Genomic DNA, 17,658 nt, shown 5'->3' on the forward strand with positions numbered 1-17,658 from the left:
GCATTCCGTACCCCTCCCTCCCCCTGGCCTGAGTGAGCCAGAACCCCCGAATCAGCTGCTCCTTTAAACCCGTCCTGTCTGGGTAAAGAACAGACTCCCTCAGGTGACCTACACTCAGAGGCGGGGCCAAATCCAAAGCTGAACCGACCAAAGCTGAACCCCAGGAGCTGTCTGAACAAAGAAGAGAAAGGGAAATTTCTCCCAGCAGCCTCAGGAGCAGTGGATTAAGTCCCCACAATCAACTTGATGTACCCTGAATCTGTGGAATACCTGAATAGACAACAAATCATTCCAAAATCGAGGCAGTGGGCTTTGTGTGATTTTGTCTATATAGCTTTTCTTTTACCATTTGTCTTAGGGTTCTGTCTGTCCTTTTTTTTTTTTTTTCTTAGTATAGTTTTTAGCACTTCTTATCATTGGTAGATTTGTCTTTTGCTTTGGCTGCTCTCTTCTTTCTTTATTTCTTTTCTTTTCTTTTTACTTTTTATTTTTAATACTTTAAAAAAATTTTTAATAACTTTCTTTCTTTTTTTCTCTCTTTTCTTTTGAGCCATGTAGCTGACAGGGTCTTGGTGCTCTGGCCGGGTGTCAGGCCTGTGCCTCTGAGGTGGGAGAGCCGAGTTCAGGACATTGGTCCACCAGAGACCTCCCAGCTCCACATAATATCAAACAGCGAAAGCTCTCCCAGAGATCTCAGTCTCAATGCTGAGACCCAGCTCCTCTCAACGACCAGCAAGCCACAGTGCTGTACACCCTATGCCAAACAACTAACAAGACAGGAACACAGCCCACCAATCAGCAGAGAGGCTGCCTAAAATCATAATAAGGCCACAGACACCAAAAACACACTGCCAGACGTGGTCCTGCCCACCAGAAAGACAAGATCAGTCTCATCCACCATAAAACGAGCACCAGTCCCCTCCACCAGGAAGCCTACACAACCCACTGAACCAAGCTTAGCCACGCAGTCACCAAAAACAATGGGAACTATGAACATGCAGGCTGTGAAAAGGACACCCCAAACACAGTAAGATAAGCAAAATGAGAAGACAGAGAAACACACAGCAGATGAAGGAGCAAGGTAAAAACCCACCAGACTAAACAAATGAAGAGGAAATAGGTAGTCTACCTGAAAAAGAATTCAGAGTAATGATAGTAAAGATGATACAAAATCTTGGAAATAGAATGGAGAAAATGCAAGAAACGTTTAACAAGGACCTAGAAGAACAAAAGAGCAAACAAACAATGATGAACAACACAATAAATGAAATTTAAAAGTTTCTAGAAAGAATAAGTAGCAGAATAACTGAGGCAGAAGAACAGATAAGTGACCTGGAAGATAAAATAATGGAAATAACTAACATAGAGCCGAATAAAGAAAAAAGAATGAAAAGAATTGAGGACAGTCTCAGAGACCTCTGGGACAACATTAAACACACCAACATTCGAATTACACGGGTCCCAGAAGAAGAAGAGAAACAGAAAGGGATGAGAAAATATTTGAAGAGATTATAGTTGAAAACTTCCCTGATATGGGAAAGAAAACACTCAGGCAAGTCCAGGAACCACAGAGAGTCCCATACAGGATAAATCCAAGGAGAAACACACCAAGACACATATTAATCAAACCATCAAAAATTAAAAACAAAGAAAATATATTAAAAGCAGCAAGGGAAAAACAACAAATAACATACAAGGGAATCCCCGTAAGGTTAACAGCCTATCTTTCAGCAGAAAATTGGCAAGCCAGAAGGGAGTGGCAGGACATATTTAAAGTGGTGAAAGGGAAAAACCTACAACAAAGATTACTCTATCCAGCAGGGATCTCATTCAGATTTGATGGAGAAATTAAAACCTTTACAGACAAGCAAAAGCTAAGAGAATTTAGCACCACCAAACCAGCTTTACAACAAATGCTAAAGGAACTTCTCTAGGCAGGAAACACAAGAGAAGGAAAAGACCTACAATAACAAACCAAAAATGATTAAGAAAATGGTAATAGTAACACACATATCGATAACTACCTTAAATGTAAATGGATTAAATGCTCCAACCAAAATACATAGAGTGGCTGAATGGATACAAAAACAAGACCCATATATATGCTGTCTACAAGAGACTCACTTCAGACCTAAGGACACATACAGGCTGAAAGTGAGGGGATGGAAAAAGATATACCATGCAAATGGAAATCAAAAGAAAGCTGGAGTAGCAATTCTCATATCAGACAAAATAGACTTTAAAATAAGGACTATTACAAGAGACAAAGAAGAACACTACATAATGATCAAGGGATCAATCCAAGAAGAAGATATAACAACTGGAAATATTTATGCACCCAACATAGGAGCACCTCAATACATAAGGCAAATACTAACAGCCATAAAAGGGGAAATCGACAGTAACACAATCATAGTAGGGGAGTTTTACACCTCACTTTCACCAATGGACAGATCATCCAAAATGAAAATAAATAGGGAAACACAAGCTTTAAATGATACATTAAACAAGATGGACTTAATTGATATTTATAGGACATTCCATCCAAAAACAACAGAATACACATTTTTCTCAAGTGCTCATGGAACATTCTCCAGGACAGATCATATCTTGGGTCACAAATCAAGCCTTGGTAAATTTAAGAAAATTAAAATTGTATTAAGTATCATTTCCGACCACAACACTATGAGACTAGATATCAATTACAGGAAAAAAATCTGGAAAAACTACAAACACATGGAGGCTAAACAATACACTACTAAACAACCAAGAGATCACTGAAGAAATCAAAGGGGAAATCAAAAAATACATACAAACAGATGACAATGAAAACACGATGACCCAAAACATATGGGATGCAGCAAAAGCAGTTCTAAAGGGAAGTTTATAGCAATACAATCCTACCTCAGGAAACAAAACTTCCGAGACTGAACCAGGAAGAACTAGAAAATATAAACAGACCAATCACAAGCACTGAAATTGAAAATGTGATTAAAAATCTTCCTACAAGCAAAAGCTCAAGACCAGATAGCTTCACAGGCGAATTCTATCAAACATTTAGAGAAGAGTTAACACCTATCCTTCTCAAAGTCTTCCAAAATATAGCAGAGGGAGGAACACTCCCAAACTCATTCTATGAGGTCACCTTCACACTGATACCAAACAAAGATGTCACAAAGAAAGAAAACTACAGGCCAATATCACTGAGCAACATAGATGCAAAAATCCTCAACAAAATACTAGCAAACAGAATCCAGCAGCAAATTAAAAGGATCATACACCATGATCAAGAAACAAGACAAGAATGTCCGCTCTCACCACTATTATTCAGCATAGTCTTGGAAGTCCTAACCATGGGAAACAGAGAAGAAAAAGAAATAAAAGGAATCCAAATCAGAAAAGAAGAGGTAAAACAGTTACTGTTTGCAGATGACATGATACTATACATAGAGAATCCTAAAGATGCCACCAGAAAACTACTAGAGCTAATCAATGAATTTGGTAAAGTTGCAGAAACTAGAACAAAAAATTTCACAATATGTATGGATACACAAAAGACCCTGAATAGCCAAAGCACTCGTGAGAAAGAAAAATGGAGCCGGAGGAATCAGGCCCCTTGACTTCAGACTATACTACAAAGCTACAGTAATCAAGGCAGTATGGTACTGGCACAAAAACAGAAATATAGATCAATGGAACAGGATAGAAAGTCCAGATACAAACCCATGCACATATGGTCACCTTATTTTTGATAAAGGAGGCAAGAATATACAATGGAGAAAAGACAGCCTCTTCAGTAAGTGCTGCTGGGAAAACTGGACAGCTACATGTAAAAGAATGAAATTAGAACCCTCCATAACACCGTACACAAAGATAAACTCAAAATGGATTAAAAACCTAAATTTAAGGCTAGACACTATAAAACTCTTAGAGGAAAACACAGGCAGAACACTCTATGACATAAATCACAGCAAGATCCTTTTTGACCCACCTCCTAGAGAAATGGAAATTAAAAACAGAAATAAACAAATGGGACCTAATGAAACTTAAATGCTTTTGCACAGCAGCGGAAACCGTAAACAAGACGAAAAGACAACCCTTAGAATGAGAGAAAATATTTGCAAATGAAGCAACTGACAAAGGATTAATCTCCAAAATTTACAAGCAGATCATGCAGCTCAATATCAAAAAAACAAACAACCCAATCAAAAAAATGGGCAGAAGACCTAAATAGACATTTCTCCAAAGGAGATATACAGATTGCCAACAAACACATGAAAGCATGTTCAGCATCACTAATCATTAGAGAAATGCAAATCAAAACCACAATGAGGTATCACCTCTCACCAGTCAGAATAGCCATCATCAAAAAATCTAGAAACAATAAATGCTGGAGAGGGTGTGGAGAAAAGGGAACCCTCTTGCACTGTTGGTGGGAATGTAAATTAATACAGCCACTATGGAGAACAGTATGGAGGTTACTTTAAAAAGCTGAAAATAGAACTACCATACATCCCAGCAATCCCCCTACTGGGCATATACCCTGAGAAAACCACAATTCAAAAAGAGTCATGTACCACAAAGTTCATTGCAGCTCTATTTCCAATAGCCAGGAAATGGAAGCAACCTAGGTGTCCATCAACAGATGAACGGATTAAGAAAATGTGACACATATATACAATGGAATATTATTCAGCCATAAAAAGAAATGAAATTGAGTTATTTGTAGTGAGGTGAATGGACCTAGAGTCTGTCATACAGAGTGATGTCAGAAAGAGAAAAACAGATACCGTGTACTAACACATATATATAGAATCTAAAAAAAAAAAAGGTTCTGAAGAATCTATGGGTAGGACAGGAATAAAGACGCAGACGTAGAGAATGCACTTGAGGACATGGGGAGGGGGAACGGTAAGCTGGGACAAAGTGAGAGAGTGGCATTGTCATATATACACTACCAAACGTAAAATAGATAGCTAGTGGGAAGCAGCCGCATAGCGCAGAGAGATCAGCTCGGTGCTTTGTGACCACCTAGAGGGGTGGGATAGGGAAGGTGGGAGGGAGATGTAAGAGGGAGGAGCTATGGGGATATATGTATATGTATAGCTGATTCACTTTGTTATAAAGCAGAAATTAACACACCATTGTAAAGCAATTATACTCCAATAAAGATGTTAAAAAAAAAAGAATACTAAATTTGGGAGACATTGATTATAAAAGTGAACTAAAAGATAGTAGGCATTTAATTTTAAAGTAAAATTTTATACATAAATCAAGTATAATATTTATATTTCAAGGATAAGTAAATAATTTATTTTAGTAAAAATTCATTAATAAACTAATATTTGCAAATGATCAAAATAATCTTAATCCAGAAAACTGACTGAAAATATTACCCTAATTCATTAAAAAAAAAAAAATTGCTCAGAAATATTACACTGATTTGAGGAGACATCTAAAATGATACTGGTAATCAACTCCAAATTAGTTATGTAAGTGACGTATTTCTTGATCCTGAAATCTTCTTGTAAGCTGCTCAATGAACAGAGAATGCCTTTGGATTTCTACATGAATAACTTGCCAGGCACAGTTGTTATACTTTTGGGCTTGCAAGTAGTTGTGGATTCATCAGAAGTAATTCTTTATTCCAAGTCTGATATCCTCCCCTTTGTGAGAATCATTGGCCCTCCTGCCTGGTTTTCTGCTCCAGACACACTCCTGCCTTCTCCATTTGCTGATAAAGTCCACTTCGGAGTCTCTCTAAACTGCTTTCATTTCAAGATTGGAAGACATTCAGGTTGAAAGTGTTGAAGATCTGCTACAGCATTTCTTTGATGGTAGTGAAAGCACTTTCCTTTGGAAACTGGTCAATTTTTGAAACCTGGAAGAATCCAAAGTTGCTCCTGTCCTTTAGACATCTCAGCGGAAATTTTCCTCCTAGGTTTTCTAAATGTTGTAAAATCTTCCAGTTGCTCCTCCTTCAAAAGTGACAGTCCAGAGAGCAGTCAGTAGGGGATAGAAGTAGCACCAAGGACAAATATGGCAAGCTCCACCTGGTCATCGTGGGCCCTTTACTATGTACTCCTTCCTCGGAGAGAGCTAGGCTGTGGATCACTTTTGATTGCATAGATTCAACATCTCTGAATTTGTATATCTGTGGGAACTTTTGTTTTGCATGACATTTCAGGGTCCCCGTACTTTCCGATTTTTGTTTACTATTTTTCAATAATATACAAAACTCTGTAGCATCATTGGACAGTGATACACATGCTCTATTTTAGAATCATGATAAATATAAACTAACTGCTATGAAAGACCAACAATCAGTTAAGTGAAAACAAAACAATGTCTTTGCCTTAGTTTAATTATTCTGTGCATAACCTATTGTGGCTTTCCTTCCTCGAGTTAACGTTGCTTGTGCTCGTTCCAATCAAGATGACTGTCTCTGGGTGAAATGCTTGTTTAGATACAGTATTTGGTATGATTTTCAAGACTTCGTTTTAGCTAACTGTGCTTTATCACAAACTTGCACTTCGAAGATCTTCTAAGATGATTATGTACATTGAGATTTTGTTTAGTTTTTTCCTAGCAAAATCAGAATTGTGGAATGTGTGAAATTTGTCTTTGTTCTCCTATCTCCCCGTTTAGCTGTGCTCACGTCATTTCTACTCACAGTATTCCTCTTTTCCTCCCTCAGCAGTAAAGCAGAATGATGGAGAGTGCCAGTGCTGAAGCCAGGCTACCTTGGTTTGGATCAGATGTGCCCCCTACAAACTTAAGCAGCTAATTAACTGCCTGGGCCTCAGGTCTTTGCTTACTCACAGGGCTTAGGAGAGTGGCCAGCAACTGTCGGTATTCAGTAAAACTTAGCTGCTTGTGATTATTAAACTCTATGATACCGGCCTGCTCTCCACTGGTTGCCATGATTCCTTCCGTGCTGTGAACTAATGAAGACTCAAGATGCTAACAGTCCCCACTCTTCCTTCTAATTTTTTTGAAGATTAACCGTGTGTAGGGCTCTGTTTTAAATACTAGGGATACAGACACAACAAAGAAAAGGAGCTAGGACCCCTGCCTTCAAGATGCTCACATCTTGACCAAGAAGTGGGCAAGGACCTCTAGTAACGTGATAAGAGCCATTAAATATAATATAGTGTGAAGAGTTATCTAGAAGGACTGAGTCATCCCTCTGGGAATGGGGAAGGTAGTGAAGAGCCAGGGACATCCTCAGAGAGTAGTTGGTCTTGCAGGAGGTGAGTTGGAGAACGCTGTCCAGGTGGAGAGAACATTCTTGTCAAAGGCATGGAATGGTCCACATTGGAAAGGCATGGAGAGGTCCACAGGTTAAAGTGAGGGTGAACTGTGCTCAGTGACTGGATATAAGAGCAGAAATAATTACTTAAAGGCGGAAAACCCTTCTGGTGAATGACTAGTGAAACCAGTCAAGATATAGTTTTGAAATTCTTCTTTGAGACATTATGCTTTGAATTTATTTAACTGGGACAGATTATAGTGTGAAAACACTGTGAACACCAACAATTGATGAATGAGTAACATTACTAGGAGTGAGTCATAAAGGGACAGTGGGGTGGGGCAGGACTAATGTTTATGGAGAACCAATTATGTGCAGGTCCTGTGCTAAATGGTGCACTACTGTGTGTAAGGCAGACCAGAATGTTTTTAAGGAGAAAGCCAATTATAATGGGAACAATTAAAGGGAGTAGAATAGGGCTTCCCTGGTGGCGCAGTGGTTGAGAGTCCGCCTGCCAATGCAGGGGACACGGGTTCGTGCCCCGGTCCGAGAAGATCCCACAGGCCGCGGGGCGGCTAGGCCCATGAGCCATGGCCGCTGAGCCTGCGCGTCTGGAGCCTGTGCTCCACAACGGGAGAGGCCACAACAGTGAGAGGCCCGCGTAGGGAGAAAAAAAAAAAGGGAGTAGAATTAAAAAACTATTGTATATATTTGCTTAGTATTTTCATATACATAATCTTATTACAGACTCAACTTGGGGTAATTATATGATCGTCATTTTATGGGTAAGAAAAGCAAATCTCAGAAAGATTAAATGTACCAAGGATCACTAACTAGTGGAGGCAATGTTATTGGGTGACGGAGATGCAAGATTAGGGGGACTGTGCTCTAAACTGGAGATGACAAAAAAATTTCATGCCAGATCGACTGGTCTTAGTCTTCTGGAGTTGGAAGGATCCTGAGGCTTCATTTGGGCTGAATGGTGAGAGTACTGTAATCAGCTAGCAATGGCTGCCATGAGATGGGGGGAAGGTGAGTTGCCATCCCTTGTAAATTTTATGATACCTTAGGTATGTGTCTTATTTGCTTGAGCATGAGTGAAGCAGGATTTAAGTCTGGGGTGGATGAAGGGAGATTAAACAAGAAAGGTGACCACAAGCTATAAAGGAGGCTGGAAAAATGATATAGTGATTTCTCTAAGTTAATACTGTTTTTATAACCTGACATTGTAAATATATTTTTGAAACAAAAACACCACTTTTTTCTTCTTCCTTCCTTCCTTCCTTTCTAGACATGGACAGATAAAATAATTTGTAAGGCTGAAAATTCAGGGGTAGTGATTTGCAATCAAACATCTAATTGTGGTCTTGGGGACATACGAAGGTTCATCTTTAGGGAAGAGGAACCCAAGTGAGTGAGATGGCCATATCTTTCAAGTGGTTGTGAGAGACCACAAATGTAAACAGAAAACCTTTACCTCAAATATAAAATGACATCAGGATCCTAAACTAAGCAGTCCTAACTGCAGGGCAAGTCAGCACCTGCTTCACTATGAATGAAAGGGGAACTTCCATCTCTTTGTATTTTTACTGTCTACCCTCCACATTAATGTGATACGTGTGCCTGCCTTTGCTTAGCTAGCAGTGGAAAACCACTTCCCCTCTCTGTGGCCTTGAAAATGACGACCACATGTTGTTCCAGTCTTTTCTCTCAGTTTTATTTTTCAGGTCTTAACTCATGATTGCCTTCTGGGTTTCCGTGATGGTAAGGGAATGTTTTCAATTGAAACAAGAGTTCCTGCCAAAACGAAAGAACATGAAAACATGATTCTTCATCACATATTTGGTAAATCCCCTGCTCTCCATTTGAAAATCAGAATTTGGGGGTTAAATTACAAGAGCACTTTCAAGTACTGCTTTTTAAAAAAACTGTCTATGTAAAATCACAGGCAATCTTTGTATGAGCGTGAGTATTAAGACTGTTTAAATGCAATTTATTGAGGAAGACTTTTGAGTGGAACCATTTCTTTCTCCATTAAAGATTGTACTGAAATAAACACTGTAATTAAATCATCGTTAAACTACTATTATGAAATGAGCTGATTTCATTAGAGCGTTCTAAGTTGTGGTTGCTGGTACACATTTTAAAACAAATTCTTTTTACTAATGATAAGAAAAGATGACTCTCAAGTTCTTACGTGTTAAGAATTCCTTTGATGGTACCAGGAAATTCTAATCTTAGAATAACTTCTTTTTTCCATCAATTCCTTCATTCCTGCTTATCATCAACATGAAAGTCGGCTTGTAGTTAACATAATGGAGACATGCGTGCTAATGAAAACTTTAGCTTTCCTCTTTTCAGTCTTATGTATTTTCTTTTTACTAAGGCTTAATCTGTGTTTGAGTAGAGATGAGTAGCCGATGTAGCCAATGGCAACAATAGCTAACATTTGTCTGGCACTTCCTATGTATGAGGAATTGTGCTAGGGATTTACATATAATATCTCATAACTTAGATCTTAGAGATAAATCATTTCATTAGCCCATTTTTAGTATTATTTTAATTGAAGCATAGTTGATTTACAATGTTGTATTAATTTCTGGTGTACAGCAAAGTGATGCAGCTATACACATTTATATACATATTCCTTTTCATATTCTTTTCCATTATGGTTTATTACAGGATATTGAATATAGTTCCCTGTGCTATTCAGTAGGACCTTGTTGTTTATCTATCTTATATATAGTAGCTTGTATCTGCTAATCCCAAACTCCTAATTTATCTCTCTCTCTGCTTTCCCCTTTGGTAACCACAAGTTTGTTTTCTATGTCTGTGAGTCTGTTTCTGTTTCATAAAGAAGTTCATTTGTCTTATATTTTAGACTCCACATATAAGTGATATATCATTAGCCCATTTTTAAATTGATGAAGCTGAACCTCAGAGAGGTTAAGAAATTTGTCCAAAGTCACATAATTTATGTGCTGACATAAATATAAGGATTCTTATATAGATATCCTTATATTTATTTTAATCCAGACCTTTTGCTTTAAACCTATTAAAAAAACAGCACGAAAAGTACTTTACATTCAATTATAATTTTAAAGAGAGGTGGAAACCAGATAAAATGGGAAATCTTTGAGTGATAGAACTAAAATTCATAGGCTCAAGCCGCTTCTGTTTGCTTTACCAGATAGGGAACCTAGTCATGGCTGTCAAGAAGGACTCATCTCCATTCTCTGCACTTCAGCCACTCTCTCATAGCTCTGTGACTACGGTTATTATCTTGCCTTCTAGCTGTCTTCTCCAATGAGACTGAGCTCCCCAAGGGCAGGCACAGTGTCTTGAATGTCTTGCATATGACAAGCTGTCCAATTCACATGTGTAGAATGAATAGTGAATAAAGAAATGTGCAGGGAGTTGAGGATGTTCATTGTCCCTCATAGGAATGTGTACTAAATACAGTCCCCATCTCCCTGTAAGAAATGAAGAATTACTAAATAACACATTGTCTGAGCCTATTAAAGTTTTGCATATCTTTGAACCTTGCCTCTGCTACTTATTAACCACTTGACTTAGAGTAAACTATTGAAGTTTTTAGTACTCAGATCTCTAATCTGCTCTATGGCGAGTCTATTTTTTTGGAATTAAAATGCTGTATTGAGAAAGATGTGATATATGCAGAGGGTATTAAAACTAGACGGTTAGTTATTTTGGCCAGGAGGGAAATAATATTACAACTAGTTAAGGATCATTGTTTTGGAGCACCTGCAAACCTTGTTACTGCATGATCAGACCTGGGGAAAAATCTACGAAAATATATTTTCTCCTCTTTTGGTCAGTTAATGGTGGGCAAGGTCACTGATAGGCCATCCTCTATTGGAGGCAAAATGTGTTTCACACACAACCAGGTAGCTTACCACTTAGTATCACAGCCAGGTGCATTTGGACAATGGGTTCCACTGGGACAATATTCTCCAAGTTGATCAATGACAGCAGTTTATTAAGATCAACAAATCAGAGTTGCAAATTGTTCTCCCACTGCTTCCCTCCACTACTATTTTCTCTGAGTTATTACCATTTATCACTTTCAGCAAATCAAAAGGAAAAAAAAAGGAAGAAGAAAAAATCAGGAGAGTTTTTAGACTTGTTGATGAAAAATGTGTTACCGATGAGTGAGATGATGTCTCCTTGGAAGTTATCACAGCTTAATAGTCCATCACACTTGCTCAGAACCTTCAAAAGTCTTTTTGGTACTGTCTCAGTGTCTCTCAATCACTCACCTGTGGGCTGACTGTGTTTTTCTATTCCCAAGTGATGATCAGAGAGGGAAGGAAGATAGAAGAGAGAAGACAGGTTCATTAGGAACTGGTAACAGCTCTCTGACAAGACATCTAAAAATAGAATGCTGTCCCTGTCCTCTTTTTCATTGTAGTGTTTATTTGCTTGAGCTACCAGGGAATGGGAAGTGAGAGTCAGCCTAAAAGTCCAGTGTGGGGCACCAAACCTAAAGTGATTTCCGGTGGGAGGCTGGGTTCAGGCAGCAATGTCTGTGAAACTGTATGATGAAAGACAGAAACTTTATTGCACATGGAGTCAGAATATGACGTGTTCAGTCCATTATTTTTTTTCTAAAAATACATTTGAGATAGCCATGGCTTCATGCTAAGTTCTGTCTTTTTGGCCAACCAACCATGCTGTTGTTTTTACTGACATAGAAGAGAGTAACTGCGCTATCTGGGATTTTGTGCAAATTTTATGAAATTCTACTTTGGCATAAAGATTGCAGTGCTTTGTAATAAAGACTCCCATATTTTAGCAAGGGAAGACAGATGGTAATTGTCTGTAAAGAGAAAAAAAAACACCTTCCATACTTAAGCTCTTACTTGTGCCCAAAAAGTCCTACACAGATAGCAACGCAGAATGAAATTGTCCACAACCGCCCCTTCACACATGCCTCCCCAAGACAACTGACCCTGGGGTGAAACCAAGGGTTTAGGGTGAAGCAATTTAAAAATGGAACCTTCTTTGTTGATCATCATAGAAAACATTATAATGAAGCCCAGAGAGGCTGAGCACGCTTGGCTTAATAAGTCCAATGTTATTAGGCCCTAAGAAGTAAGAGCAAAGTTAAGTAAATAGAAAGAAAATGAATCTCTCATGCAGACCACATTTATCATTTCAGGGGTAGGGTGTACAGTAGAAAATTAATCCATGGGATTCAACTGTGTTGGATTTTAGGAGAGCTCAAGTTGCAGCCCAGGGGAAGAATCTAATATTGAATATTATCTCCCTCCCCGAGTGTGGCCCCCCTTCCTCAACAGATGCTGAGATCCACACAGAGGCCAATTGGTCTGAGGCCCATTCCCCAAATATATTCTTGTCCTTTAAACTATAAAGTTTACAGCAAATATGATGGAAGGGATGATTTTAACAGACTATGAAGATCTTTATGGCATTTTTAGTTGACTGGTTTTCATCTTGGCTTCATAGCAGTATTTCAAGGAAAGTTGAAGCTGTCTGTGCCCCTGTTTACTGCAGCTGGGGGAAGCTGAGGTGGGAGAGGGGACCCTCTTTCATGGCAAAACCTGACAGAAAAGTTGATAAACTTCCACCCCACACAATGAAGTACCTAGGGGAGAAGACAAGGAGATATTTCATCTTCCCCTGTATGATATTATGAAATATGTCCCTCTCCAGCTGAAGTCTGAACCCCCAATACCTGAGAATGTGAACTTATTTGGAAATAGGGTTGTTGCAGATATAATTAGCTAAGTTGGAATGAAGTCATTTACTGGAATAAGGTGGGGCCCCTAATCCAATAAGATTAATTGTCCTTATAAAAAGTGAAAATTTGGATACAGACATGCACACAGATCTCTCAGCATGTAGAGATGAAGACCGAGATCAGGGTGATGCAGCAGAAGCCCAGGAATGCCAAAGATTCCTACAAACCACGAGAAGTTAGGAGAGAGGCACAGGGCAGATTCTCTTTCACAGCCCTCAGAAGGAACAGACCCTGCCAACACCTTGATTTCCAACCTCTAGCCTCCAGACTGAGAAAGTAAATTTCTGTTGTTCTAAGCCACCCAATTTGTGGTACTTTGTACAGCAGCTTTAGCAAACGAATACAACCTGCCACCAAAGTCTGAATTTCTCCAGAGTTAAGAGATAGTCATCTGCAGGTGAGAGAGGGGACATTGAATAGAACTGTCACAGCCTCGCTGGATGAGCCAGAGAGCAGGGTACATGCCCTACCCCATTAGTTGAAAGCTTGGCAATACCTGCCACTGAATGGGAAAGGCTTCTCGGTGCTCCTGGGAAAGGCTTCTTGGTGCTCCTACAAAAAGCAGTTGAAATGTAATCAGACAGGAACTATACTCTGTCTTGTATAGAAATAGATTTATACCTTGCATGTATATAGAGGATGTTAATCTCTTCAGATGACTTCTTGTGCCCAATCTGTCATCCATAGTCCCTGCTTTAGAGACCACTCATTAGCTTTATGGTGAGCTGAAAAGAGGTTCTAGGGTTATAGGGGTGTTTTATTAATAACACCAACTGTTGTTTCTCAGTCTGATTAAGAATTATAATTTCATTCATTTCAAAAATTAATCCCTATGATGATGAAGTTGTGAATATGAAGAGAAAAGAGCATATTAAGGCTGAGAGGATTATGCAGAACTGAATTCCCATCATATGTGTCTATAAACTGACCCCTTCTCAGTCTTAGTTCAGGCCAACATCCCCTCGTGCTCAGACCCTCAGTAGCCTCTTGACCTCCATCCCCAACCTGCTCTAATCCACCCCTTCCAGCTGTGACAGAGTCTCCTGTCTTAAAGAGATCTGACCAGGCCACTCCTCTCCTTAAACACCCGACTCCCCAGGCCCTCAGCATCTATCCCAACTTAAATTCCAACTTCATTTCCTTCTCACTCTTACCCAATACCTGTTACACTGTCCTTCATGACATCCCCTGAACAGGCCACATGTTTTCATGACTCTTCTTTTGTTCAGATGGCTCTTTTCTGAAATGTTCTCTCTCCCATTCTTTTCATTTTTAAATGCTACAATCTCTTCAAATCCAAGTTCAAATACTTTCTATGTGAAGGCTGCTCAAACCATCAGACAGACAAATCTGGGCTTCTATAGGAAACTGTTCATTATGTTAAAATGACATTTATCATCATGCTATCATTTTTAGTCATAGACTTATCTGTTTCTTTCCTTGAAAATGAGCTTCTTGAGGATAACATTTGTACCGTGTTTGTCTATGTAAGCCCAGTGCTTAGCAGTGTCTGGTGTGGTGAGGCTGTAGGAGAGTTCATAAATCACTGACCTTGGTTAGTGTGTAAACAGCAGCTCACACAGGAAGAACAAGGAAAAAACCAGTCAGATAAGTACCTCTCCTCACGTCTAAGGATGGGCAGACCTACCTGCAGACCTTCACAAAAGTTAGCGTGAAGGAATGTGTACATGGGTTACTTTCAAAGGCAGGAGAGGTCAGTGAGGGAGTGGGTGGGTTTCTAGTTTATTTTCCAGTTCCCTATAACCCTATTTCAAGGCTCATATAACAAACACTTTAGAAGTTCACCTGGCTTCAGGCATGACTGAAGCAATATATTCAAGAATGTGTCTTCATCTATCTTTCCCTTCTGCTGTCCTTTCTGGCTTTATTCCTCAGCATTTCTTCCAGTGTAGGACATGTCAGGCTCACCAGAGAAGAGCACCATCTAAAGGTGTGCAGAACATAAGCTGTGCAGCCGGACGTGGCAGTCCTGGTTCCAAGCTTACACTGAACCAGGCACCTGCTACCAGAGACAGAGACTCCTTTTTCCTCAGCGTTCCAGCCAGAGTTCTTCTTGTCACTCTCATGGCCTCTGCTTGTGTCACTCAGCTCCTCCTGACCAGTCACTGTGGCCATGGAGATACCAGTGCTCTCAGTGGCTCAGCTTGGGTCAGAGGCCCATTCGCAGAGTTGGGCATGGCCCCAATCCCACAGCTGTCAGTGGTGGTCCTAGATGCTAAGCAGACCACAACAGATGTCCAGTGTAACATATAAACAGCTGAGCACAGTTCAGGCCCATCACAGGAGATGAATAAAGACTGACTCTTCTTCCTATTCACCCTTTCCTACAATCTGTTTTACCCATCTTTTTTCTTGACATTTCAAAGATTTGCAAAACAATTGGTCTTGTTTCTTAAATAACCTTGCAGAGGCCACTTATAGAATGTTGAAGTTGGAATTTTAGAAGTGTCTTATTTACACTTTGTAATCAGAGATGCTGAATATCCTCTTCCAATATCTGTCAATATGACATTGGTAAAAATGACATTCATTTTTATCCCAAAGGACTTGCTTTTTGTATGAGATTTTGGGAAGGGCGCTCCTTAAGCTCGCTTAATTTTATGTAAGGAATTTCTACAATTTTTACTCACGTTTAATTAAGTTAAACATTGGGCATCTTCCACAGGCAAGGCCCTGTGCTAAACCAAGTCATACATTCTGGACATTAATTTCTCAAGAGTTTGAGGTATGATTATCTCCAGTTTGCATAACTTGCCCAAGATCATACAGCTAGAACGTGTCAGAACCCTCATTAGCTCTCAGGTTTATAAAACTCCATGTCCTGTGCTTTTACCACTACAGAAAACTTTTTTTTTTTTTTTGTAATATTTGGACTTTTAAATTCACAGCTTTCCACTTGTTGCATTTCTGGATTAGTAAGTCATCTTCTGCTTTGAAAACTATTTGTTTTACCTCTGGGTTTTCATAAAAAAGAAAAGGAGCCAAGAAATTAAAAAGTGAAAGGAAAGAGAAATTTGTTGGGTATTTCCATTAAACAACACAGGCCAAAGAGGGAAGAGATATGGGAACATATGTATATGTATAACTGATTCACTTTGTTATAAAGCAGAAACTAACACACCCTTGTAAAGAAATTATACTCCAATAAAGATGTTAAAAAAAACAAACAAACAAAAAAACACAGGCCATTTTTTGTTCTTAAACATTCCTGTGAGATAACGAAAGCAGCTGGTGTAAGACTTGAAATGGAAACTGCATACAGAGCTTTTTTGCTGGTACAAGGATAAAAACATAGTGGTCGAGAGAAGGAAATGCAGCCTTGCCAGGGAAAACTATGACTCATGGTTCAGACAATTGCCTCCTAAAACCTGAAGAGAAAATAGTCTCTGTAGAGTCTGGCGAGGGAGCAGATGGGAATTTCCTACTAATCTCCATAGAGCAAGGGAGAGAAAGTCCTTTTATGAAAGGGTGGGGATGGAAGGGACACAAACTTCTTGAGGGAAGAGAGCAGCCCCTTCTGCAGAAGGTCCTCATAAGCATTTGGAGCAAAGCCAGGAGCTAGAGCCACTTGGCCATAGAGCTCCTCGTGCTCTCTTTAAACCACAAGATCAGTGCTATGTTGTTGGATAAAAATAACAGTTTGGTCGGTAGTAGATGATTACAGGTAGTTGAGAGTATGGTGTCGGGTTCCAAATATGTCTCTGTACTTACCAACTGTGGACTTGGGCAAGTTACTTAAGCTTACTGAGCCTTGGTTTTCTTATGTGTAGAAAGAATACAGTAATACTTTCCTCCTAGGGAGGAATCCTCTCAGAAAGATTAAATAAGATGGTATATATTTATAACACATTTAGCAGAGTCCCTTGCAGAATGTACATCCTTAAGAAATGTAGCTATTATTGTTGTGTTTGCATTATGCTTTTATAGCAGATGTTTGCATCTTAAAGAGACAACTTAAATATAGTTACCTTGATGATTCCTCAAAAATTAAATATGGAATTACCATTGATACAGCAATTCCACTTCTGGTTAAACTCATGTCTTTATGTAAATTACCCCCATGCCACTTTGCTCTTGAGGTCTAAAAGATAACTAATGCAACAAATTCAGGTTACCATGCTCAATTAGAGATTTAGAAAAAAATACAAATACCTGGGAGTCATACAGGTATTTGTACACCCAAGTTCAAAGCAGTACTAATCAAAATAACCAAAAGGTGGAAGCAACTCAGATGTCCATCAATGGAGGAATAGATAAGCAAAATGTGGTATATACATACAATGGAATATTGTTCATCCATAAAAAGGAAGGAGATTTTGACACATGCTACAACATGGCTGAAACTTGAAGACAGTATACTAAGTGAAATAAGTCAGTCACAAATGAATAAATACTGTATGAGTCCACTTATATGAGGTACCTAGAGTAGTCAAATTCATAGAGACAGAAAATAGAATGGTGAAAAAAAAAGAAAGTAGAATGGTGATTACCAGGGGTAGGGGTAGGGGGAAATGGGGAACTAGTGTTTAATGGGTACAGAGTTTCAGTTGGAGAATATAAAAAAGCTCTGGAAAAAAAAAAAAAAAAAAAAAAAAAAAAA

Source organism: Neophocaena asiaeorientalis, unplaced genomic scaffold (genome assembly GCF_003031525.2).
Source record: "Neophocaena asiaeorientalis asiaeorientalis breed wild unplaced genomic scaffold, Neophocaena_asiaeorientalis_V1.1 scaffold1013, whole genome shotgun sequence".
Taxonomy (NCBI): Eukaryota; Metazoa; Chordata; class Mammalia; order Artiodactyla; family Phocoenidae; genus Neophocaena; species Neophocaena asiaeorientalis.